Raw genomic sequence first — 26280 nt, forward strand, 5'->3', positions numbered from 1 at the left:
GTACTCATTGCCTTCAGCAATACTGCCTTATTAATGTATTTATTATTATTAATGCAGTATTTGGCCGACTTAAAAATTTCGAAATACCTGAAACCACATCAACTCATTGATGCACACGCATGCAGAATCGTTTTGGAAGGCATTCACCTTGGAGACGAATACGATAAAGGAGACTGCTGATTAATACTCAGTGGGATAAATGCATGGTCGGTAAGCACAAGAATTCTCCCTTTTGAAGCAGCAAGGCAGGAATCATTCAAAAAGTCACTCGTTGCCATGGAAACGCCACTGAAGACGTCGACACCACCGTCTTATTGACAAGCCTCTCTATACTATTCAATGCCATGTAGCTCTGAACCAAACAAGAAAATCGCGCTCTCTATACCGTTTCTTATCATTCATAACGATCGCGCGAGAGAAGCAACATGGCTGGTTGGTCATGAACTCGCCCAAGTTTGATTGTAGTCTGTTGATGGAAATTATCGATCTTGACACACTTCTGTAGGTGGGTATAATATGTTCTGTTCACAACTTCACAACTGAAGAGTCGATAAATCGGTTGGTTGCCCTCGTTGTAAAAGGGGAGACTTGTAACTTTTTTCCGTTTAATAATTCCCTCGCCATTCCTGTTGCTTCGTACGCAATGCCATTTAGTACTTGTCCGTTCTACTCTGAGTCGCCCAGTCACCGGAGCGCTGTGCCAGCTGATTCTGTGATTGGCGTTATTTGGCAGCACTACTCTATAATTACCATGGAGACTGGCAATATTTACAAATGGCTCGCTGTCTCGCTACGTAAAGTGCGCTAAGCCTCCTTTCACGACCTGTCTTTTTCGCTAACATGAAGAGAAACGTAAATGCTCGTCACGTCCATTTTCCGATGAATTGATCAGCTAACATCTCTTATGGTTTCAAGTCCATAATATACATATTTCAAATTTGTCTGTAAGATCAACTATTACACTCTTCAACCAGAACGCAGGGCGCTTTTGAAAGTCTTAATATTCATTTCAAAAATCGAGATAAAAAACCATACTTTTTATTATTAACTCGTATTTATCACATGTAAAATATAACTTTTACTGTCGCCTTTAAGGCAAATAGTGCATCCCTTTCTCCTCTCCTCTTCCTCCTTATCATCATCGATTCGTCGTCGTCGTACTCATCGTCATCGTAATTTTGTTCATTGCTACTTCCCTATAAAAGCAATCTCAGCAAAATAGAGGCCAGTCGTGGCGGTGAGTGAGTTAGTCTGAACCATGTGCCGGCAATCTTGATATCCTGCCGTTTCCAAGGCTGTTGACAGAACAGAACTTATTCAACGCACGCGAGCGTTAAGTATGTCTGAGGCACTTACATCCAGAGTACTATCCTTTGTAACATGTCTCGATGCAAAATACTCGGCGGGTTGCCTGGTTACACCGGTGCTCTCATTCGATTCTAAATTGCAGGTCTTTTTAACACGGCGGCTTCATGAAACCAATAATGAAATACTTCTATTTCGGTAGAGTGACGTTTTATGAGTAACGAGACAATCAAGATGGTGAAATTTCAAACCGCTCTTCCCAGCAGAGTTGTCCGGAGGAGCGGTTCTTTTCATGGTGAACTTATGCTCGGGTTAACGGTTGTGAACGTCAGGTCTTTAATTTTGCATACCGAAAAAGCAGATGCGCTATAGGCGGTGTTGCAGATGTGTTACACAATGGCAGAAGTTGAATTATACTGCGTTGCGATTTTTTTGTAATTCATGAAATCCACAATTGGTTTCAACTGATTCTGGTTTCATGCGCGCTTCACCGTATTTCTGGCTGTCTCGGTGTCAGATCATTTTTTCTCGTTTCCATAGCAACAAAAGCAGAATTTCACAACGCACCATACATACTCAGCGTAAACTCTCTATTAGCATTTAACGCCTGTAAGCTGACGTAGTGCGGGTATTTGATTGACCCGATTCCTGACCAGTCCGATCAAATTTGTAGCCGCGTAGATGACCTTACGACCCGACTATGAAAAAAAATGAATAAAATCATCACACCGTTTACGATTTTGTCACACAGACCGAGGGAAGTAGGCAAATCGAAATAAGTGCAAAGAACCGGCATTGTGGGGGGGGGGGGGGGGTGACTCTCAATTTTTTGCGTCATCATTTTAACTCGCCTGTTTCATTAACTTTTCAATAAACCCATAACAAGGCTTCTCCATGCAGTGTGGTTGCTCGCCGACCGGCGCGCTGGAGAACTCCTTCCTCAGAATGATATCAGGTTCGTAACCAGCCAAGGGGAGTACATTGATCATTTGCATGTATTGAATCTTCTTCTCATATACGGCTTTGTGCAGCGGCGCCGCCGCTACGAAGCTCGGAGACCAGAAAACGTATGAATGAAAGATTGGAATTTCAATCCCAAATTTTTTTGAATTATTCTGAAAAATACAGAGCTCTCTCCAGTCTCTTTGTCTGTTATTGTTTGTCAGCCTCAAGTCTCCGTCTTCAGTTTTTTCTGTCTTTCTCTCCGGCTATGTCTTCCTTTCAGAGGGTTCTACTCTTATGTATTTATAGGCATTCTTCACTCGTTTTGAAACAGAGGATTTTTCATCTCAAATCTAAAATCTAGAACAGTCATTATCTCCTGAGTTAGGGATGTCTATTGAGAAAGAGAAAGTAGCTAAAACTTTAAAATCATTAAATGTGAACAAAAGTCCAGGTCCTGATTGTATTTGTGGTCGCACCTTGAAGTTCTGTGCTGATCAGCTTAGTGTAGTCTTACAACACCTTTTCCAAGTTTCTCTTGATACAGTTAGTATTCCTGCCATGTGGAAAAATTCTATAGTAGTACCAGTCCCAAAGAAAGCTAGCCCTAAAGAACCCAATGATTTTCGACCTGTTGCTCTTACATCCCTGGTAATGAAAGCATTTGAGAAAATAATTAAGTCCATTATTTTGACAATAGTTGGCAACAAACTTGACCCTCTACAATTTGCATATCGACCGGGAAAAGGTGTTGAAGATGCTAAGCTTTTCATTCTCAATACACTGTACAAACGCTTAGAAAAAACAGGTGCTCATGCAAGAATCCTTTTCGCAGATTTCTCCAGTGCCTTCAACACAATCCAACCCCACATCCTTGCAGAAACTCATAAAATTTAATTTTAGCAATCAACTTGTTCTTTGGATCATTGAATTTCTTACAAATAGATCACAAAGGGTGTTTGTCAATGGTGTTTTGTCAAGTTTCATTCAAACAAATACAGGTTCTCCTCAGGGTTGCGTTCTGTCTCCTCTGTTGTACATCCTTTATACTGGCGATTGTAGAAGTACACATGAAGGTAGCCATCTTGTTAAGTTTGCTGACGATAGTGCTCTGCTTTCACTTCTAAAGGGATCAGAATGTCATCATGGTCCCGCTCTTTGCGAGTTTGTTGAGTGGTGTGATAATTCGTATCTAAACTTAAATGTTAAGAAAACTAAGGAAATGATAATTGATTTTAGGAGGCAAGAACGCAACCCTCCTACGTCCATTGTTCACGATCAAGAAGTCGAGATTGTTTCGAAGTATACATACCTTGGTTCAATATTTGACAACAAATTGAAATGGGATCATAACACCGATGCTATCTTGAAGAAGGGTCAGCAAAGATTGTACTTTTTAAGGAAACTGCGTTCATTCATGGTTGATAGACAAATTTTATCTCTTTTTTATAAATCTTACTTTGAAAGTGTTATTTCATTTTCATTAATTTGTTGGTATCAAAATCTGTCTGTTAAAAACAAAACTTCACTTGATAGAATTGTTTCACTTGGCTCAAAACTAATTGGTATACCCCAGAGAAGTCTTTCTACGTTTCATAATCAGCAAGTAATCAGGAAAGCCCGCTCAATTCTTTTGTCTAGTGATCATATTTTATCAGCAGAGTTCTACACACTTCCCTCTGGTCGGCGTTTTAGATACCCGGCTTGCAGGTCAAACCGGCGCAAGTTGTCATTTATTCCAACCGCTGTGCGGCTTTTAAATGATTCCTAAACTTTTTTTTTTAAATAGTCCTGCGTCTCCTTCCATTTTGTAAATTATTTTATTTATATTTTTGATGTTGTATTTGAGCCACGCTTTTAATTGCCCGTGTTTGGGATAAATAAAGTTCTATTGAATTAAATTGAATTGAATTGAATTGAATTTGGACCAATACTGTCACACTCGTCTCTGCTTTTCTCTACCTATCAGTCTTTCGGTCTCTTTGTTTATCGCATTCTCAGTTCCAAGTCGTCTGTCGGGCTGTATGTCTTTGTCTGTCTGCATGTCTCCCCTTTCTGTCTCCGTTATTTTTCTCTCATATCCGTACCGACACAAAATGTTCACGCATTTAATTACATAATTGATTATTTTTCTGCATTTTTATCTCACTGTCCTAACATCATTTGTCACTTAATAGGCTGAGTTCAGTGACTTTTCCCCTATCTCGTTGAAGAGTTTGAATATCCCGTTGTCGGTTTCATGAAAAAAAAATCAAGTCGTACAGTTTGCAATACAATATCTGAGAGACTGACAGTAATCCGCTGAAATGAACCATGTAGACGTCGGTGTAACTTCGTGACAAGTGCCATGGCACGTTGTGCTAGCGGTCCTGATATTCGTTACAGCAGATGTATTGTATGTATAACTAAGTGACCTTGCTCATCATGGATGCAGACCACAATTCCTTGGATCTCCATCACCAGCATTAGTATAACCAGCTGAAAGCCGTAAAATGTCATTTTCGATTAATGGCAGACACGTCACACGTCTCTATCATTGAGACTGAAATATTCCAAGGTACAAATTGGCGTTTAAATGAAGTGCGAAAACGTGACGGGTGTCCTAATTCAAATACGATGAAAGTGCGCCATGACATTGAGAGCGCCGGTAATGAATTACTTTGACACGAAATCCTGACACCTGTGTAACGAACATGATGATTGAGTGGTCATTAAAACCGAGAGGTGCTCCCAGTGCAGTGTGGGAAATATATGCGATTTGAATTAAAACTGATCATCTGTTAGGGAAAGATTAGATGGTTTCACACAGCCAAGCTGAAACAGCTTCGTGGACAGACTGACGCTGATACGCTGAAGGTAGAGACAGAAGACCCGAGGATCTAGATTAAGACAGACGGGTAAATGGTGTATGAATAGAAAGAAACAAACAGGCTTGAAGTTGGGAGAAAAGGGAAGCCAGGAAATCGGGTGATTTGCATACATTTGCAATAATTAACACCTCTTTATCTCGCAACTTACGACTGCTTGACAACCTAAAAGGTGAACATAACCAGTATTTTAATCTTGGCTAACAAATTAATGAAAATTGAATGATTATTTGCAAAAAAAGTGATTTTGAGCAAAATACCCTGTGCTGGGTGTAGCACCTCCTTATGTTCAAATTACAGACTCACATCATTTTTGTTCAAAAATACTCTACTCTACTCACTGGTGACGATAGTCAAAGCCTTTAGCTCCTGCAGGGCGTAGGGAAATAAAATTACAGAAAAGTGTCCCTAGTTCGCTGAGGGCTATAAAATAATGGTCTTGCCAGCCAGGTCCAGGACCTATCGTCATTTTATCAAGAGACGGTCGCTGAAGCTAAATTGCCCGTGATTCCTCCTAAAATAGATAGAGAAACTGATTTAATATATGTCAAGGTGTGGGGATAATTGGGGACGAGGCATGGATGGACGAACCGATAGCTTATCCTGCTGCAAGGAGATAGGCTGTAACAGACAGGCGGTGCCTTGGCAAGCAGACAGTCCGACAGCTTTAGATATAGATTGCGTATTTAAGGTCTACCTTGAAACGGGAGGACACGTGATAAAAAAAGAAGAGAAAAATACGGTTTAAGAGAAGCTACAAAGGGTTGTATGTGTGTGCATTGAACTTCAAGATAAGTGCGTCATCTAGAACATGCAAACACGTATCACTATTATATTACTTGAAGGCCATTCTCGCAAGGAACATCTTCAAATGAAAATAATCTACCTTCTTCATCTATGAAGATTAACTTGACCCTGGGATGAATTCCAGCTTGGTTGCTGAGGGGCCGATTTGAATTTGTTTTTGTAGCATGTGTTGAGCCGATATGAAGGTGATGTTGTGATGTCACATCACAGCGTGTTCATTTCATCTTCAATTTTATGATGTTTTCACGAGAGTCGAGAGGAATGCCTAGCGGGATGATATCAGGTAATCTTATTTTTCATATCCTGACGCACGTCTACACAGTGAAAGTTTACAAGCCACAGCCGTAAAAATGAAATCTCGCAGCGTCGGAATTACGCTCAGTGCTCCAATTTACAAAGATCAATTTACCCTTGTTAAGGAAATGAAGTCCCATTTTACAATATCTTGGCGTCATAACGTTCGAACCAATGCCTTTGGTTTGCCTTTCACTCGAGCAAAAACATTACAAACACCTTTCCACATTTTTACGCTACGGATTAGCGTCTCATTGTATCATATATATGTGTCAACTCGGCACATGGGGGCGCAAGTGTCAAAAAAGGCGGGAAAGTTGTAAAAAAGGGAGTTTTGCAATTTGCCAGCGCGAGCATTGCCGATAATGGGCGGTCCTATTACGCAAATGATGATTTCGTGTCTCGAAGGTTTAGGTCTCCCACTACGAGTCCTAGTTTTATTCGTTAACACCATTTCACTTGCAAGGAAGTTGATCGATAATTTTAGCGGCGAATCACACAAAAGAATTAACGATTTGACACCTTATTACAAATCAAAAGGAAGCTTTTGTGATTGTGTCATGAAATTTTGCGATGCGTCAAGGACTCACTCTATCTCATTGATTTCAAAAAATATCGAACAAAGAATGGGAATTGCCGAGAAGTGGCGATTTATGTGACCCATTAGAAGCCCCATCTATGATGACGCATTTAATAAAAAAGATCGCAGCAAATAAAATCGAATCCCATGTTTAAAATAACCAAATCACTAAATTAAAAATAGAAACTGCAAAATATCTCTGAATTTATAACATTATAATTGTTTCAACAGCGCCATCCATTTTGATGATGAAAGCACGGAACCGGCTTACAGTCGCGGAATGACGCATTTAGCCGTTGTTGCCATGCCACCAGTCATGCAAACAAAGGAAGTACAAGCAATTAATCATAACTTGATATGTTATCAAGGTGGGTAAAGCAAAAGACCTGTTGCAAAATTCTATCTACAAATTTCAATCATAAACTTTGTACAAAGTATACTTCGGTCGATATCATATATCATATATACGATGTCTCTTTCCATGGTTATTTAATACACTATAGTGAGATGTTAGGGGGATTCGCTAACGTTAAGATGCAAACAAATTTTTTCTCCAGTTTTACTACCATAGGTACTCCGGAAGATGATTTTTAAGAGATGGGCTACCACAATCTCTTTCGAGCAAGCCATTCATGTGTTGAAAGCAATACAAAAAAAACGATACACGTATTTTCACAACAGAAGAACATGCAAATTATGCTGTGATATGTAAAGTGGTCGCCCCTCTCTTTTTCCGTGATGCGGAGAACATTGGTATAGGAGTCTTCTCATCGATCCACCAGCCGGTTTTGATAAGTGAAGGGTCTGATCGTGGTGGAGTAGTTTCAATCACCGGTGGTGGCAGTCCCCGGGTTGGTGGGTACCCATGCGCGTTACCAAATTCACGGAAAAGGGGGTGTTTTTCTTCAGTCATCTCGGAGATTCTAGGTCCGTGAAATCGAGAAAAAGGGGTACTTTTTCAGAGTAACCTCCGAGATTAGGGGTAGTCCTTTCATAATCTCCCTAGGACACTAAATCTGGTCTAGTCTCACTCACAAAGAAAATGAAAAACAGTACCGTACGTTTGTATGTACATATGACGTATACATGCCCAGATCCAAACTCCAGATCCAAACGGATAAGGAAGATGATTGTGTATGAATGTGACTAAAATCAGGTGAGGACAAACATTTGTGATGTATGTACATGTATACAAAGTCAACCTCCAGGGTCAACCCTGGAAGTCAACATACTAACCTCCTAGATTTCGAAAATAAGGGTATGTTTTTTTACAGCTAATTTCTCCCAGATTTGCCACAAATAGGGGGTGTTTTTCTCAGAAATATTCTAGGAAAGGGGGTACTTTTCAAACTTGGGTAACAAGCATGAGTACCCACCAACCCGGGGACTGCCACCGCCGGGTTTCAATCACCGAGTTCATTTCATCCTGTATACTGGCACCAGAGGTTGCCAGAATGTGCCAGAATGTATCGAAGACTTGCTTTTTTTTAAAACTAGATCAAAGTCTTTCGGACTATAGTCCTGCATCATGTTCGTTGAACCGATGCCACATTCCTTTTATCTGAAGTTTGATGAATGCCTGCGTTGCGTTTAATCAGTGTACGTGCATTGCTTTTTCAATCGTTGGTTTACTTATTAAATCAATTTCCCGGGATATGAAACCGAATAATAAATTTACATTGAATGGCCGTCTTGCAAAACGAGAGTCATTTAGGTTAGCTTGGGTCAAAGCGAAAATGATCAACACTGCGAGGTAGAGAAGAAAAAACATTCCCAACTGTAGCTTTTTTCTCATTTTTGCGTGATCGGGTTGCAGCGTAAACAGTGAAAGGGCGCGACGTCTTTGTTTCCATGGTCACACCGCGTGTTAAAACCGAGACATGAACTCCACCTTGATTTATGGTGAATGCCATAGCATATATCACGGTACATTTACTAAAAGGTCTTTCTATACTTCCGTGAAAACCCATAGTGCGTGCGTGACGCTAGATTCTCGGATCAATACGAGCAGATCGCCAGCTATAAAACAGTGGTCCACACAGTACAATAAATTACCCACAATTCTCTTTGATTTGTATCCATGAAGGTTACTTTTCTAAAAACTTTTTCGGTTCTGCATGTAAGCACTAGTGTGCAGCATCAGAATAATTGATAAATAATATCAAGTAAAAGTACGTTTAGAAATTTCAGCAAAAGTTTCAAAATAACCATTAAACAACCATGGAAGTCATGTTCTGTAGGTACTACAAATGCCATACTTTTTAGGCAGCAAGTTATGACGAACTGAAGGGGTCATTCTCTGAGAAAACTCAGAATGCAAATTTCTTTTGTCATTTCGATTGGAAAAAATCAATATCCTTTTGTTTCAAAAAACAGGTGCAACTGGTCTCCCTACTTTCCACCACATTATTCTGTATGGCTGAAGACACAATCAGTGGAAAATTTTACAAAAATGCTATCTCCTCTCTCAATCTTGCTTAATTTTCCAAATCATTTAAAATGAGAATTGAGAAGAATGGTGTTCTTAAAAGTACGTCTTCAGAATTTTTACAACTAGTCTATGAATTTGTCTACACATGGGAGACCTGGTAGACCTCTCTGGGGAATCTCTTAGGATACAAATCGCAATGAATTATGGGAAATTTACAGTACTGTGGTCCATTCTACTTGTAAATGGGCGCTCGGCTGCAACCAAAAGGACTGTAGGGGGCGCACGGCTAATAAAATGTGGCCTTCGTGCATATAATAATAAGAAAGTACAGCTTCCTCTGGGTCATACTTCTTATTTACGGCAATTGCATAACAAGTGCCGCACCTGTACAGTTGCGATAAACTGCTTCACACGATAAGAGTACAGTGTTAACACCTACGCAGGTCGGCGTAAACGGTCATGCATCGCCCCGAACAGGATGAGGGAAAATCGATATTCAGCCTATACAGTCGTATACCTGTTGAACCGATAAATATCTTTCCCGAAGGAATTCCTGCAAACAAAACCTCTAAAAATGAAACATTTGAATCCCGCTAAACCTGACATTCACGCAGCTTGCTTTACCCGGCCACCCTTGGGTCCCTGAACAATCGAATGATCCAGAGGTTTTTTGAATTGTAATTGTAATATGATAATGATATTTCCTCGGCAATCCAGCTCCCGGCGGTGCATGTGCGATAAGCGTATCGACTTACGCATAATTGATATGCAAAATGTTGCGATCTGACATATAGGAACGCTTCTGGTAATGATAATCAGAATGATTTGCCGTGCTATTGCGCGTACGACAGCTTAATGAAGTGAGTGAATGTTAACGCCCGCATCGCCGCTTTACTGCGTTTTGTTCCAGCCTACTCTCACCGAGCTGAGAAATTAATGCGAGTATACACGATGTAGTGGATGCGGCGTCGGCGATGTTGTTTGGTTACTGTCGTTCCTCGTCTTCGTCAGTGCGTTGGCGGCCAACCGTCCCGTGTTTGTATTTCCCGGGCAGCTCCACCACTTTACGCCAATATCGTGTCGGCGTTTGAAAACATCCTGAAAACAGTAAGTTGCCAATTTCCTCATAAGCGCGGAGTTTATTCCTACACACAAATCATGGAGCGAATATGGCATGACTGAATTTGTGCCGTTACAGTATATTGCAGTGCTGCTAAAAGCGTATGTCAGGGTGGTATAATATAGTTGCAGTGAAAACGGTCGATGTGCAAACTGGCGGGCTGCCTCTCCGAAGATTTCGCCTCCACTTGAACGTCGGTGGAACGGAGCACTTGCGCATCCTCCCCCCTCCCTCCCTCCCTCCCTCCCTCTCTCCTCTCTCTCTCTCTCTCTCTCTCTCTCTCTCTCTCTCTCTCTCTCAATGTAAACATGTGCATATCTGTGTTTTTTTTTAACTTTGCCATACCTCTTTTATCTTACCTATATTGCTCAATCGTTTTATTTTACCCGTCTAGTAACATTAAGTTGTGTCAATATCCCTCGTATACAGCCTCCATTCAATATTATACCTTCCATTAGCGATGTGTCGTTCCCGCCACTGTCTGTTTCTTGTACTCTCGACTGTAGCTCGCTAAGCCGGGGACAATCGTTTTCCCGGCCGGCAAAGTTCAGCGACAGTCACTATCAAGACCGCTATCATTCGTTAGTCGTGACTGTTCATTTTACCGCAATACCGTTGACCTTTTGTCAGGTCACGTCATGTCGGTTTCAAAGGGGCCACTCAACGATAACGATTCACAATGATATCAGAGTGTGTGACGAACAGCCGCCGAGAGTGCGAGCGGCCGCATTGTGTCGCAACTCCGACGAAATGCGCCCACACGAAGAGACAGCCCAAACCTCCGTGAAGTGTCAAGTATAGATATGCGTCCTGATGTATTTCATCATGATCGATGTTACATGCATAATACTTCAGCTCCATAGCCGAGCAACAAGACTATACGCTGCCTTTGGCTATACAATGCGACGTCTAACTCCTCGAAATTTAATAACGATTGTGTTGAATGAATAAATGCGAGTTCAAGGACTTAACAGTGCATGTCTACGCGCATTGTTATTGTAGGTCAATCTAAATGCAACGGAAATAATATTCTGGAATAGAATTGCCGTCGAAAGATTTAATCTGATATTACATTCTGTATTAAAAATACAAATCTCTTTGTAATAGTCAACAGGTGAACTGAACATGTCTAATCCGTTTAAAGTACTGTTATTTTTCAAGTCTTAGAAAATACGTTTTTCGGGTTGTTCGGTAAAAAACAAGTTTAGTGCTGGGAAGGCAAAGTTCAACATCACAGAAATGACACCTGTTATCTGTATCTTTCGCATTTACTAAAAAATACCATTCAATCTTCTGAGACGTGTTTCAGATACCCCGTTATTACCCCTGCCTGTTTTTGAAAATGTCACTACTGCAAGCTTACGCGTATATTTGCGGCGGCCAAATTTTAGCAGCAACTTCCAAATTATTTCCTCGAATTTGAGTTGTGTGTTCTATGCCAATGCTTGAAAACGGTCCTGTGGTCACGGTTCGGTAAGCGATCTTGTATAAGTCGCAGCATTTGATTTTGAACATCTTTTTTAAAAAAGGAAAAAAAAAGACGAGTGAATGATGATTTAAACGTCAATATGCCAAGTATCCAGCAACTGTGTCCAGTCGAAAAATGGGGCATACATTACAAAGCATCGTATATATAACCGTGAATTTCGGCTTGGTTCGATAATTTTCGGCATGTTCCGACACCCAAGATGTAAAGTTCCTACGTGACCAGTAAGCGGAAATGTGTTACTTCTGTTTCAACTCAGATGACGTGTGCTAGGACTCGAACATACATGTTTGAGGTCAAGGACATGTTTGAGCTCTGAACAGACGTGTTATGCATCGGTTTCTGTGAATGGAGTATGCTTGGCGCCTTTATATGATCCACAAACCACATGACGTTCACATTGTTATGAAAACCTAGTCGTTTTGAATTTTATTCGCTTTACTTTTTTGCTTAGTTTAACAGTTGAATCACCCTTAAAAACCGCAGGCGCCATATTTACTTTGAATTCAGGGAAAAATAGTCCGCATGTGTGTATTTGAGATCCGAATACTAAATTTCCTAAAACAGGAAAACATTATGACGTTGTAGTTAAAATGCGCTCTATATATTTGGAAGAATTTTTCATTGACAATGAACTTTAAAGATCCATCTACAGTCGGCTTTAACGGGATTTGACATCGTTGGACTTATTTTTATGAGTAGTGACGTTTTACAGGAAAACGTCTTATTTTTCAACATTTAGGGAAATATTTTGTGTGACAGTCACAACACACACCAAAATTCTCAAACTGATACCAATCATATGTGGATTGATTCACGGAACGTAAGGTTTAATTCGAAGCCGAAACTGAAAATTTTGGCGCCGACAGCCTTTGCTCAGTTCTGCATCTTTTGGGAAAGCTTTGGGACCTCAGCGTGAATGATAATGTCAATCATTGCTAACGGCTGCTTTCATTTCATGATATCATAAAGCTGTATCGATGACGAGGCAGAATAATATAGTTATTCATCAAACATTAATGCTGACCAACAATACAAAACCTTCAACTCCACCGACGCCGGCCTGCGTTCTTGCTCAGAATAGTCACCATGGTAACAGACTCAATTGCGATCCGGCTTCTTGTCGAGCAATAAAGTTCTTTAAATATGCAGGCTTTCTTGCACCTATAACTAGATGAACCCACTATGTTAGCATCTACCGACGGTTTATCTACACGCGCCCATGCATGCATATGTATATAAATAAAAGATGTTGTGCAAGTGTCCATATAATATGTTTCGTCTGCAAATTCAATTATCCATTAAATCTTTGCACTTTGGGTGTACAGAATGCGCTCAGTATAAAATAAACGCGCGACAGACACGAAAAACAAATATATGCAAACATTTGCAAATAAATATTTAAACTGTTATGTAAACTATTAATAAAAACCTAGGAATGCTTTCTCGCTCATCAAATATTTTTAATAATTATATATATATATATATATATATATATATATATATATATATATATATATATATATATATATATATATATATATATATATATATATATATATATATGCTATGTTCATAACTATTTAAAGAAGACCATCTCCATGAATAGTCCTTCTCACATAAATCATGAACCATGGAAATATGATTGAGGTGGAAAATGGTTTAGTGAATGTTAAGATCTATTAATATCTCAGCAAGCCCCTGACATCCGTAATGTTTTTATTTTATTTGTCGTTTTTAAAGCCATTTCAACTATTCGAATAGATTTTTCAGCGTCTGAAGGGGAACTACGTTTTCCTGAGTACGTGTGTGATGAATGCTGTGTTGCAGTCAGTTACACGGACTTAGGCAGTCTACGTGCATCAAATTCTGTTCTGGTTGTGCTGTTAACCCGGTTTGGCACACAATAAAATAAATGTGTATACTCACGTATATTGCTCTACGTTACTGGCTATGTCCATGACTATTTAAAGAAGACCATCTCCAATGAATTGCCCATGCAATTTGTCAGCACCGGGCCGGTTTTCTAATTCCATGAGAAGGCCATATAATTTCGAGTCAATTGAGAAGAGTATGAGGACGATGAAGTGACACTCGCAACGGGATTATAGAAATCCTTGGTAGCAATTTCAGACCATTTTAATTTCCTCCGATGTAGAATAGTAATTGCCTGCTGATGGCTGCTTCTACGTCTCTTGCGAGATAGCTTTTATAACAATTATTTTCTGAAAATAGCTTTTAAAAATTACTCAGCGCCGATTACAGTCCTGATTTATCAATATTACTAGCCAAAGTCAGATTTTTTCTATAATTGTTGTAGAATGATTTTATAAACTTCAGACGCAAGGGAAATAAGAAGCATTTCGGTGGTTTGAATAAGTCTTTGTGCGAACACTTCTATCACACTTATGTACGACCTCCAAGAGCAAAACGCAGTGCATTGTGGATGGCTTTGGTTTTTCATTTGCATTCCCAAGAATATAGATTTATTTGAATTCATCGGGGCAAAGTGATAGAAATTTTTTCGGTGAACTTGGACTGTAAAATGTTTAGCTCTGCAAGGAAAGTGTTAAAACGAGAAGTCCCTTTTATATTAATATTCATGAGACCACAAATGTACTACTAAATCCTAGTTGCTTCAAGATAGGATGAGCAGGAATGTGATAAGCTATCTTTCATTGTCATAATTTCATTATAAATTAAAGAATGTTGTACCTTCTATCGCAAGATGATATTTGACACAAGCTACAAATCATGGAAATATATCAAGTTGGTGAAAATTTAATCGACAGTGAAGAATTAGATGGTATCCACAGACGCCAATCACCTAAATCGATGACGGAGAGCTATTTCTGAGCCTAAAAAGAAAGTGCCTATTACCTGGTACATCAGATTAGACCATAGGGGATTCAATCTCCGATGATGACGATGATGATGATAAAATATTTAAAAATGAAGATAAATAAACATATATTTGGACTCAGTAAATTTGTTGTTATTGTTGTTGTTATTGTTGTTGTCGTTGTTGATACTATTTGCAGAAAAGAACAAAGTATGCGCTGCAAATTTCAACACAGCCTAACTATACATGTGCGTCGCAAATTCAATACAGCCTAACTATACATGTGCGTTGCAAATTCAATACAGCCTAACTATACATGTGCGTTGCTGCCTAACTATACATGTGCGTTGCAAATTCAATACAGCCTAACATTACCCAAGGGGTGTCACTTCATTGCCACACACTTTTTTTCGATCGCCAAAAATGCACCTAGCATGCATCGAAATCGGTAAAATTCGACGTAGGGTCAAAGCACATTAGTCCTTCTCAATAATACTCCAACATTTTTACCTCTTACCGATGAAAAGTCGAGAAATCAGCAAGTTTTTCAGCGTATCTGGACGTCTCTTACATTTCAGATTTAAAAGGCGCCGCAGTGTATTGAGTCACGTGGGCGCTTTTCAAATCGAACCAATAGCAGAGCTCGCCAAAATGCACCCAGCAAGCATCAAGAGCGGTAAAATTCGATGTAGGGTCAGAGCCCGTACTTAACGAATGGGCCCAGCGTGAAAACCCGGCAGTAACGTAAGTTTCTCACGTCTTTGGAAGACTATGGGTGACACTGTCTGCGTGCGTCTGCATACGAAATTCTGGTAACTTTAACAGTTCCAGTTCACCCGCAGCAAGAGATCGTTCTTTCCAAAGATGTGAGAAACTTACGTTGCCTCCGGGTTTTCACGCTGGTCCATTCAGCTCTGCTATTGGTTCGATTTGAAAAGCGCCCACGTGACTCAATACACTGCCGCGCCTTTTAAATCTGAAATGTAAGAGACGTCCAGATACGCTGAAAAACTTGCTGATTTCTCGACTTTTCATCGGTAAGAGGTAAAAATGTTGGAGTATTATTGAGAAGGACTAATGTGCTTTGACCCTACGTCGAATTTTACCGATTTCGATGCATGCTAGGGCATTTTTGGCGATCGAAAAAAAGTGTGTGGCAATGAAGTGACACCCCTTGGGTAATGTTAGACTGTATTGAATTTGCAACGCACATGTATAGTTAGGCAGCAACGCACATGTATAGTTAGGCTGTATTGAATTTGCAACGCACATGTATAGTTAGGCAGCAACGCACATGTATAGTTAGGCTGTATTGAATTTGCGACGCACATGTATAGTTAGGCTGTGTTGAAATTTGCAGCGCATACTTTGTTCTTTTCTGCAAATAGTATCAACAACGACAACAACAATAACAACAACAATAACAACAAATTTACTGAGTCCAAATATATGTTTATTTATCTTCATTTTTAAATATTTAATCATCATCATCGTCATCATCGGAGATTGAACCCCCTATGATTAGACGGGTGTGTCCGGAACGACTTTGGACCTGTTGCTTTAAAAAAAAGACACGTACACGCAACTCAATTTGTTCGTATAGTCGTGTAACAAAAAACCATGAAATGGATAAGGCAATTGAGCGACAAAGTCTATCAAGTGAAAAAAGCAACTAAACAAACACACGGTGATCTGTTAATGGTAGCAAATATGTTCTAGAAATGCTTTGACAATCACAAGAAATGCAACTCTGACGTCAGTTCTTCACTGAGAAAGAACACCCGTATCGACCAGGCGCGCTTCGAGTTTCACCGCCGCGTTTTATTCTTCCACGGTTTTTATATCCGACAAGTGATTGTCAAGCCCCGTGAAAATGAACTCTGAGGAGAAACCTTAATAAAGAACTCCAAGATCGGCCATTATAACAAGTAACTGTGTTGCATATATTAAGGTAGTGTACGCGCTTCGAATTCGAAAGGCTCAAACTTTTGCTCAAACTTCCCTGGAAACCAATCTCTTTCAATATCAGGAACAAAAAAGGGGGCTCACGGTGCAAATTTTGGCAATGTGGGAACTGATTGCCTTGAGTTAATAGCGATATTTGCAATTCAAAATGGTGGCCATCCTTGTGTTAACTCTGTTAACTCTATGGGAAAACCTAACATTTTTGATTTTTAACACAAGAAGCCGGTGGAAACTTTATTTTCTCCATAAGCTTCAAAATGAGTCCCCAAAAGTGGTAAGCCAAAAAAGCGTAGTTCCAATATCTGTCCCCGAGGCGCATTCTACCCTAGCTATTTGCCATATCCCCTGTTAAATGACAATTTGCTTCACTTTAATCCGCCACGTCATCGATTCAACTCAGACAATGCAAGTTATTTTCGTAATCGACAAATGGAAATGTTACATTACTCTGATTTTCTAGGCGACTATATATTACAAGGATATCCAAACCATCAGACCACATGCTGACATAAATGTATTGACGTCACCGTGTATCTGATATCATAAACGTTCCTTTCTTCGTTGAACACTGTTTCAATAAAATGGAGAGACTCCGTGATAATTTACTTCGTGGTGATTTATATTGTGTTTTTTAAATTATGCGAGAGTAGATGGAATCGAAAATGGGAACTAGGATATGCGGAAAAGGCTGAATTTATTTTCGTTCGTGTTGTTATACCGCAAGACGCAATAACATGCGCTTTCTCGGTTGATGCTCAACACAGATGTCCCTAGGACAAATAGCAATACACGTTTCACATCTAGGTCAGGTCTGCCAAAAATTGCTGCTCTCGCTTTCCTGATATTTCCATCGGCAGAAGTGACCCCACTCAGAATAGAACATGATCGATCGCTTCATGCAGTGACATCAACAAGGCCATCCATCAAGTTTACGATCTAATTTCCAGAATTGACTCCCCCTATCAGAGTATAAAGAGGTGGTTTGTTGAAATAACCATTTATACACATCACCTATCTAACTTAATTATAACCTACATATATCATGAACCCGACTTTACCGATTTTGTGACACGGAAGGTCAAAATAGGTTACGTCACTGCGCGGGTATGATATCAACATCATTTCATGCACACTTGTTATGAGATCATCTTCTACGTTCTATGTAAACCCACTTTTTCGAAGCGTGCTTTTATGCTCCGGTTGAAAGCGCTCTCTCTCTCTCTCTCTCTCTCTCTCTCTCTCTCTCTCTCTCTCTCTCGCACTGAAACAAAACAGATCCGTAAATATCAACCAGTAGCAGTATGTTAATTTAATTGTAGAAGGAAACATTACATATATATATATATATATATATATATATATATATACATACACACACACACACACACACACACACACACACACACACATACATACATACATACATACATACATACATACATACATACATACATACATACATACATACATACATACATACATACATACATACATACATACATACATACATACATACAGGGGTCGAAATTAGCGGTAGTCCCACGTCCACAGACAACCAACTTTTCCCTGGGGCTACTAAAATCCCTGAAATGGTAGCCCACATGGACTTCCAAGGACCGGGACATAAAATGCAGTCAGTACTTGGCGTGCCATGTCCGGTCTTTCAATTTTGGACGAGCTAAATGCAGTCAATCCCAGCTTGACAGAGTAAGGTCAGACTAACTTTATTTTGCAAATTACAAAGACAACCTTGCGATGGAACTTTGCAACAAAGTTTGGATGATAGGCACAGAAAATGATGGCCAGTGAAAATGTATTTTCATTGCATTTTTCATCAAAATGTATCAATCACAAACTCCTTTCTACTACAGAAAGACCATGGTCTGTTTTCAGCCCTGCTGAGAAGGTAGTGATCATTGCCATGATGACTATCAAAGTTGGCATGCAACTCTGAGAATGAAACGGGTTGTCAATACAATGATTGGTCACCAAACTTTTTAGTGTTATTGTCGACAGTTATACCTGTTTCCTTTGGGTTATAAAGGTGTGCAAGTGGTCACATCAATGACTAACAAATTCACTTCATGGGCAAAATTTTGAAAAATAGCTTTTTCTTCTCTTGTTAATGAAAACAAATCCCTAAATTAAAATATGCATGGGCTATCAGCCATTGTCACTTGGCTACCAACTTCACAAAATGGTAGCCCCAAGTGGACTGCCAGGGAAAAAAGTCGAGCCCTCATATACATACATACATATAATATATATAATATATATATATATATATATATATATATATATATATATATATATATATATATATATATATATATATATATATGTATATATATAGTGAGAGGGGCAGAATGGGAAGAAACTGAGATGCAAAGGGACGAGAGAAATATGAAAGACAGACATATAGACAGAGAAAGAGAAAAAGGCTCTCGAAGTCTTGGGGAGAATGACGGGCGGAAATGGAGATTATATAATATTGATAGATTATAAGATTGAAAACTTGTGTCACCATTGAAAGTTGAGGATCAGTGATTTCCCAGTGTACATTGCAAGGAAATGGTCACAGGTCAGGCAGCTGTATTATGCTGTTGGATTCAGATGCAGTGTGCAGTGGGTTTCGGAAAGAAATCTGATCCTTGCGCAACGGGAATTCAATAATACTGGAACTATGATAATCATAGTTGTTATGCAAGCATAAACGGCTGAATTTGGAAAACCGTTTGTCTTGTTTTCGCTGGCTGGTTTCGGTGCTCTTTTAGCCGCGAAGATGAACGTCAAAAATGCTTGAAGGGCGAATTCATACGATAATGTAATCGATGAGAATTTATCATTATTCTGTTTACCTGATTCCTGGCCATCTTGATGGACAAGGAACAGTTTGAAAAACAGCGCGGGATTGTAAGCGTTAGACTAAAATGTACAAACAATTTTTTTGCTTTGATTCCCTTGAGAATCTACGGTTTCTGGACCAGTCGTGAAGGGATAGATCCTAGTCTTGTAGAATTATCGACTTCGGGAAATCATGTACACGCCCTAAGCTTGACCATGTACAAAATATAATGCAGAATGTTTCATTGCGATTAGCGTCAACTGTAACCTCGCCACTGTCTTGAATGCAATGTTCGTGGTATTTTACTGTTAGTTGGCCGTCAGCTCGTGTAGAGGACGCTAGAAAAGAGAACTTGTGAGGAGAGTTTCGTCCTTGTGACCACTTAGCCCGAAGTGCTGAACGTATATGTTGTAAGGTCGACCAATCTTTCTGCGTTTTTGTTGTTGTTGTTTGGGTTTTTTTTGAGCTGCCGAACAGTGAAATTTGCAACTGACCTGCGATAGGCCCAGTAACTGTAACCTTCGACAATGTCAGAATTTTTCTTGCATATGTTAACTAAAGTTTCTTGGTCGACTGTAGCATGTTGAAATACCCAGTATTTCGCTCGTAAACATATACTCTATGCGTATGACACCCATTGTTATTGTCGTTAATTCGGGTCCGGACTTGAATTCAACTGTCATAGCAATGCAAGTCATGCACATATACACGCTACATTGGCAAACCTAATACTGGGTATTTCAATATGCCGTGAGATTTTGACCAAGTAACTGTAGTTTACATGTGGAACAAAAATACTGAAAAAAATTTCAAGCATTTCAGTTTCTGAACCTTTGAAATGATTAAAAAATTCAAGTAATGCTCAAAATGACCACTTTGTAAACTTGAACTTTCCATTTCTATTTCTAAGCCTCTGATTATTGTAAATTTTCCTACATTTTATAATTTTAATCAATTTCATTCAGTTACTCAGGCTGGAAACATTGTTTAGTGTTTGATTGTGTAAAGAAAAATGGGACCAGCATAATGCAGTGCCAATACTGTCTTTGCCGTCCGGTAGCTAGATTTTGTGTTCCGCAATTTCATCATAAAATCCTATTAATCTTTGTGGTAATCAAAATAAAATTAATTGATCACCGTCAAAAGAAACCCATGACAACAGAACCGGATACAAAAATTTAATGGCTTCTTCCGAACTGTTTTCTTAACGCAAATGATAACACACTTCCTTTTAACAAGATGAATCGTTTTGGTTGAAAGTTGGTATACAATTTTGCCTTTCAAATACGATTCCATCAGTAAGACGCGAACGGACCGTCAGTTATAGTCTATCGAACATAAACAAGCTTTCTGAATGACTCGATTCAAAAAATCGAGGGTTTTTTTACTGCATTTTATTGACATGATCAAGACTGAAAAAAAGACTTGTATCAGCAACATTCAGAAAGTTATTGCTGTAGCAAGCTATATTCGATATAACAAGCGAAAGCAAACAGAATGAAAAATGGCCAGGGGTTTTTGTGCCGAGATTACGAATGACTTCTATGCCTATTGAAGAACTAAGAAATTAGTAAGAATGCGAGTTGAGTGAGGTTTTGCATTCGGATTTACGTAGTCCGTTTTTTGCAAAGGCCTATATTGACTTCTAAGAAATGATATTTTGCTCAAGGCTGAATCAATTCGTTATTTCTTTACATCAATCATCTGGTGTCTATGCTTCAATTGATTCCTGGCGCGAAAATCAAGGCTTGCACACGGTTTCAAAACAATGAGAGAGAGAGAGAGAGAGAGAGAGAGAGAGAGAGAGAGAGAGAGAGAGAGAGATACGCCGCGTTCCTTAATAATACTGGACCAAATGCTCTTCATCACGGTTTTCCTTTCGTATATTAAGACTCCATCAAATGTATTGCTTGATATACTTTCAAATATTTTTTATACGTTTAAAGGAATAGTTCTTCCAATATCGTCAAAATATCTTGAGATTATAAGAAGCACAGTCTGTAAATTTGTGATGACCAACAGATTTCATTGTTGACAGCTGAATAATTTTGTCCACTGGAGAATTCATATTCAACAATTGTACATTGCCTCACGGCGCGTTATCCTGGTAAGGTTTTACGTTGTATTTGAACACAGGGAGCTGTTTTCCTTATAAATCACATTTTTATAATTTATAGATTGGAAAAGCAAAACTATAATGCTGGATTTTACACGGCTTAGCGGGATGTTATACAAAGCAGACAAAATTGTAGGTGTGGGGTTTTTTTGAGATGATCATGAATTATTGCATGGATAACATTTCTTCTAATCAATATTAAATTGAGAACTTTATTCTGTCTTCCGGTTACCATTAATATTTTGAATACATTACATCGAAATTAATGGCCCCTTTTCTCTAAACAATGTTTTATTTGTTGAGTTCCGAAATAAAATGGCGACTTGATACGTAGAATGGTATTAGGGACAACAAACCGGTGTCGGCCAAATATTTGCTAATTAGCCTTAATGTCATCTGCGTGTTTATTTCGGACATGGTGTTGATTTCCTCAGGGAGTCTTCGACAGTTTTTTGTGTGCGTTTCAGACTACAAATTAGCGAAACAAATAATTCGATCACATGACAGTGTATCAATTTCTAGTGTCAGTTTATTTCACAAAGAACAACGGGGACAAAATTATTCTGAAAACTCGCGAGGGAAGGCTTAATTTCAAGTCGGTTGCCATAAAGATGGGAATAAAAATTGATTATATGGTCTCCCAATAGAATTCCCGTAAACAACTCTTGATTGTATAGGATCCCTGTGGAAATCCCTCAAATATGCGTGCGCATGATTTATTGTGTCGTACTCAGTAAATTTCGTTCCACTCAGGTTATTTTAGCCCGTCAAAACAAGCTTTAGTATCGATCTACACCCAGTACTGTTGCTAATTATTTTCACCGTCACGTATACCTACTTCTTCAAATTAAATTGACTGGAGACATATAGATTTTAAGTGACCATTATAAAGGCTGTATTTCGTCGGCTGTTTTTCAGACGCTGAACAATGGTAAAAGAAATTTATCGTCTATAAGTACTCTTTCGACCAAATCGTCCCTCGTTGAGACGGCTCTAACATTGAACCCCATCAGTTGGCGGTTTCCATGGAGTTTTTATACCTGTAGGAATGTGAATATTTTTTGCAGGTGCATCCTGGCAGGTTTTTTTTGAAAGTTTACCAGTCTAAACTGAAATGTCGCATCGATTCCCTATAAGTGTTAAAAAGCGGTTTCGTTTTGGTCGCGTGATATGAAAAGCCTATACATTCCTTCATTTGCAACTGAATATATGGGATCAACAAAATAGTTTAATTTGCACTGGAGAGGTTAACTGATAAACAAATAACGGCAAAAAGGGAAAGTAATATCTGCAAATGGCGAACTTGCCACCTACCGGTACATCATTATTCGACATATTGATAATCTTCACAATTTGATGAGAATAGGCAGGACTACATAAAAAAAATGGTAGCAATTTAATACCGTCCTGTAATTATGGGCGACGCTGTGAGCAGCGTTAATACTTGTAGGAAACGTCTATCCGAGATGGGATTTGCTACTAGTTATCATGATCTCAGCTGGTACACAGCCTGAATGAGGCGACTGCCACGAACGACAGATATGGAGTCGTGAACTCCATTAGAATCACGAGTTCCAAGGCCCAGGGCTGCGCAGTTGCTTTAGATTTCTTGGAGAAGCGAGTGTCAAAGATGTCACAAATTCAATGGAAGATGTGAATAAGACAGGCTGATGGTTAACGGTATGACAATCAAGTGGATCGTGACATGGTCGGCTATAAAATATATAATAATTGTAACTTTTGATTATTCTTTCAAAATTATTTCTGTTCTATGAGGCAAATGCTTTTTTCCTATTAGTCTGTCTACAGTACATTGAAAATGCAGGGTATTAACCTTGTCAACATTGAACATTATGTCCACTCTGCGAGGTCATTTTCGACAGCTTAAGTCTAGTCTTGACTGAAATTCAGTTGCCAACGATAAAAAGTATATATTACAAAGTGCACATACAGTCTGTGCCGACAAGGTGAACATTGGGTCTTTCGATATGCGTGAGGTTTTGATATAAGATAATGGATTTTAAGAATGGCAGGACGAAATTACTGGACAATGCACCTTAGGGTTCCAGTTAATGCAGCTCTGATAGAGTTCATGGTGGTTACAAATCCATCAGGTTTTGTTTATGCTGACCGCTGTCTTTTCATCCACCGATAACATTTGCAATCGAACGAATGGACACACAGACATTTCCGACCGTTATGAGCCAATTAGCATACATTGATTCAACGCGCTATGCGTGACAAAGAGCGATACAGTCAGACTGACAGACAGACAAAAATCTATACAGTTCTACATCGTAAGGCACTCTTGCTGTCAACAGATTTATTGCAACTGGCGTATCAGATGCGCCAACCTGTTATCATGGTAACGGACTGATTCGTGGCTATCCCGACAGACATGTGCACTTGTTGATATATCATCAGACTACATTAATTTTGCAACGCTTACCTGTCCGTCAATAAAAATCTGTAATTTTTAAGTAGGTATAACTGTTGTCTCCCGAAAAGTTGCATAATAAGTTACACGCACTTGTCATTAAAATTCGCATGAGAAACATTGCTGGTAGATTCCAACCGGCCTATGCTTGAGGTAATAATTAATATTAATACCTCCATTTTTGTGTAGACATTATGTCAAGGGGCAAGACACATGGTTGGAGAAGACCCTAATAAGGGTTATAATAGGTCTGCATAACGACATGCTAATGAACTTTCACTACAAAAATTTTATGTATCTGGTCGGTCAGAACCTAGCGGCGTCTCTTGTTTTGTTTATGCGCCCAATAAAATGTCAAAAAAGAGAGGCCTATAGTTGACAATTGATCAAAGGGCAAATATATTCTATGATCACAGTCTTACCTGGGCATAATATTGAAAATTCAAATTATTAGTTTGGGAGAACAAATGCGCAACTTTCTACGCCTTTGAATGCAACTGGTTGATAATAAAAAGTTGAATGACATGTAGAAACTGGAAATAAAGGAACTAATGGCTTGAAATTTTATCGCACGTGAAGTGAAAGAAAATACTGACAAAAAAGAAGCCCTTGCCAAAAGGGAAGAAAGCGAAACGCTACACTCGATCGTTAGAGAGAGCGTGAAGCAAAGACGTTGCCATGGTGATGGTCTCACTGAAATGAGAAATCTATCATTCAGACGGCGCTCTTTGTGATCTTTGATTTGCATCGATTGTGTAAATCGCAATTATTTTCAATAAAAAAGGCGAGAAGTAAATCTAGGAAAATAGGAATGTAATGAAAAGCGAAATGCGCTTTCTGTCCAACACGTCGCCAAGCTCTGAATTAGGTACTTTAATAAGTATCTTCTTGGAGGAGCGCGTTGTTTGTGTCTGTGTGGTTCGCCGAAATGACAATGCTGCTCTGTGTAGCATGAATCCAACTGTCAATGGTGGATGAAAACGTCGCCCTGTTTTGTAAAAGTCGCATCAAACTGCATCAACTGACGGCTCCAAAAGCGCACCGACACGATGCGAACGCCAGTTAGAGGACTTTTGAACCTCGTTCCCAGCAACGAATAAAAATAGAGGTGAATAAACTTCCGAAGTCGTGTCATATTTACGATTATGACCTTCAAATTACGACATTGCCGTTTTACAGTTTCCTGAAACATTATTAGTCACATTTCAACATTTTTCTCTAAAAAGGACGTAAAATAGCAATACAACAAAAAAAAAAACCCGGACAGACAAACAAACAAACAGTCACAAATTGACTGCCATGACTGAAAGTGGTTGAATTTAAAATGGCCTCCGAAATCGCCCCTCCCCCTCTCCATAAGGAAAGTGTCGATTTGCAAATTTCTCGAAACGAGATTACAGACATGCGCACTCGTGTCCATACCGTTTGAAAAATTCATTCAACATGCATTTATTGTCCATCCTTCCGAACTACTTTCAGAAGTCGCGCATGAGAAAAATGTCTTCTGATTAGGTTCAACTTTGCATCTCAGCGTGACGTCTTTGCCAAAAAGAAGCGTATTTTCTGAATACTGCTACAACACCGACTGTAGTGTAATGAGAAGGAAGCGGCACAGGATCTAATTGGAAAATTGGAATTACATTCCGCTTCGATTTACTGCCGATCTGGACTTTGTTTTTCATTGCTCCCATGAGCCTCATTGACACGGGACTTTGGGAAATAAATCCTGCTGAAAAGTTGTACTGCCTAGTCAACTAGTCAACGAGGAATTTCGATGGCAAATTCCTAAACCTTCACTGGAAAATAGGTGAAGTTGGCCCATATTTAGACTTCAAGGCTCTGAGAGATAATGGCGTTAATGTAATATATTAAATGCGATAAGCTTTTCAGAGATATTTCTTTTATGCATTGAAAACATTGTACTTCCGCTGTCACAGGTTGGCCTACGTGTAACACTCGCATTGATTGGTGGAAAACGATTAATTGTGGCTACTCAACTATCTTCGACGAAATGACGTTTCTTTTGTCCGCCATAACTGAGTAGAGCTAATTTTGCTTTGAAGATTATAATTAATCTCTCTATGAGAAACTATGTAAACCCTTTCGCATCAATCCCAAATTAACATCCAATCTACATTTCGCACATGATTTCACAAAAGGATCATGGTACTGCACATCGACAGTAACCCTCTCTACTGTCTGTATATCTGTGTATCATGATTGTTGGGAGGGTGATTATGAGC

The 26280-nt window shown here is 39.2% G+C and overlaps 1 protein-coding gene across 2 annotated transcripts in view; it reads left to right on the top strand.

The window, feature by feature from the left end:
* Nucleotides 1-416: 416 nt before the first annotated feature.
* Nucleotides 417-26280, top strand: part of LOC139145477 (uncharacterized) — a 37677-nt gene continuing 11813 nt past the window's right edge. The window contains exon 1 of one of the 2 annotated variants that reach the window (XM_070716681.1): nucleotides 417-505. The gene's annotated coding sequence lies outside the window, so the exon portion shown is untranslated. Of the gene's footprint in view, nucleotides 506-9965; nucleotides 10334-26280 lie in introns of those variants that run through there. The other variant, XM_070716678.1, reaches the window with a different exon arrangement.

This window comes from Ptychodera flava, chromosome 12, assembly GCF_041260155.1.
Source record: "Ptychodera flava strain L36383 chromosome 12, AS_Pfla_20210202, whole genome shotgun sequence".
Lineage (NCBI taxonomy): Eukaryota > Metazoa > Hemichordata > Enteropneusta > Ptychoderidae > Ptychodera > Ptychodera flava.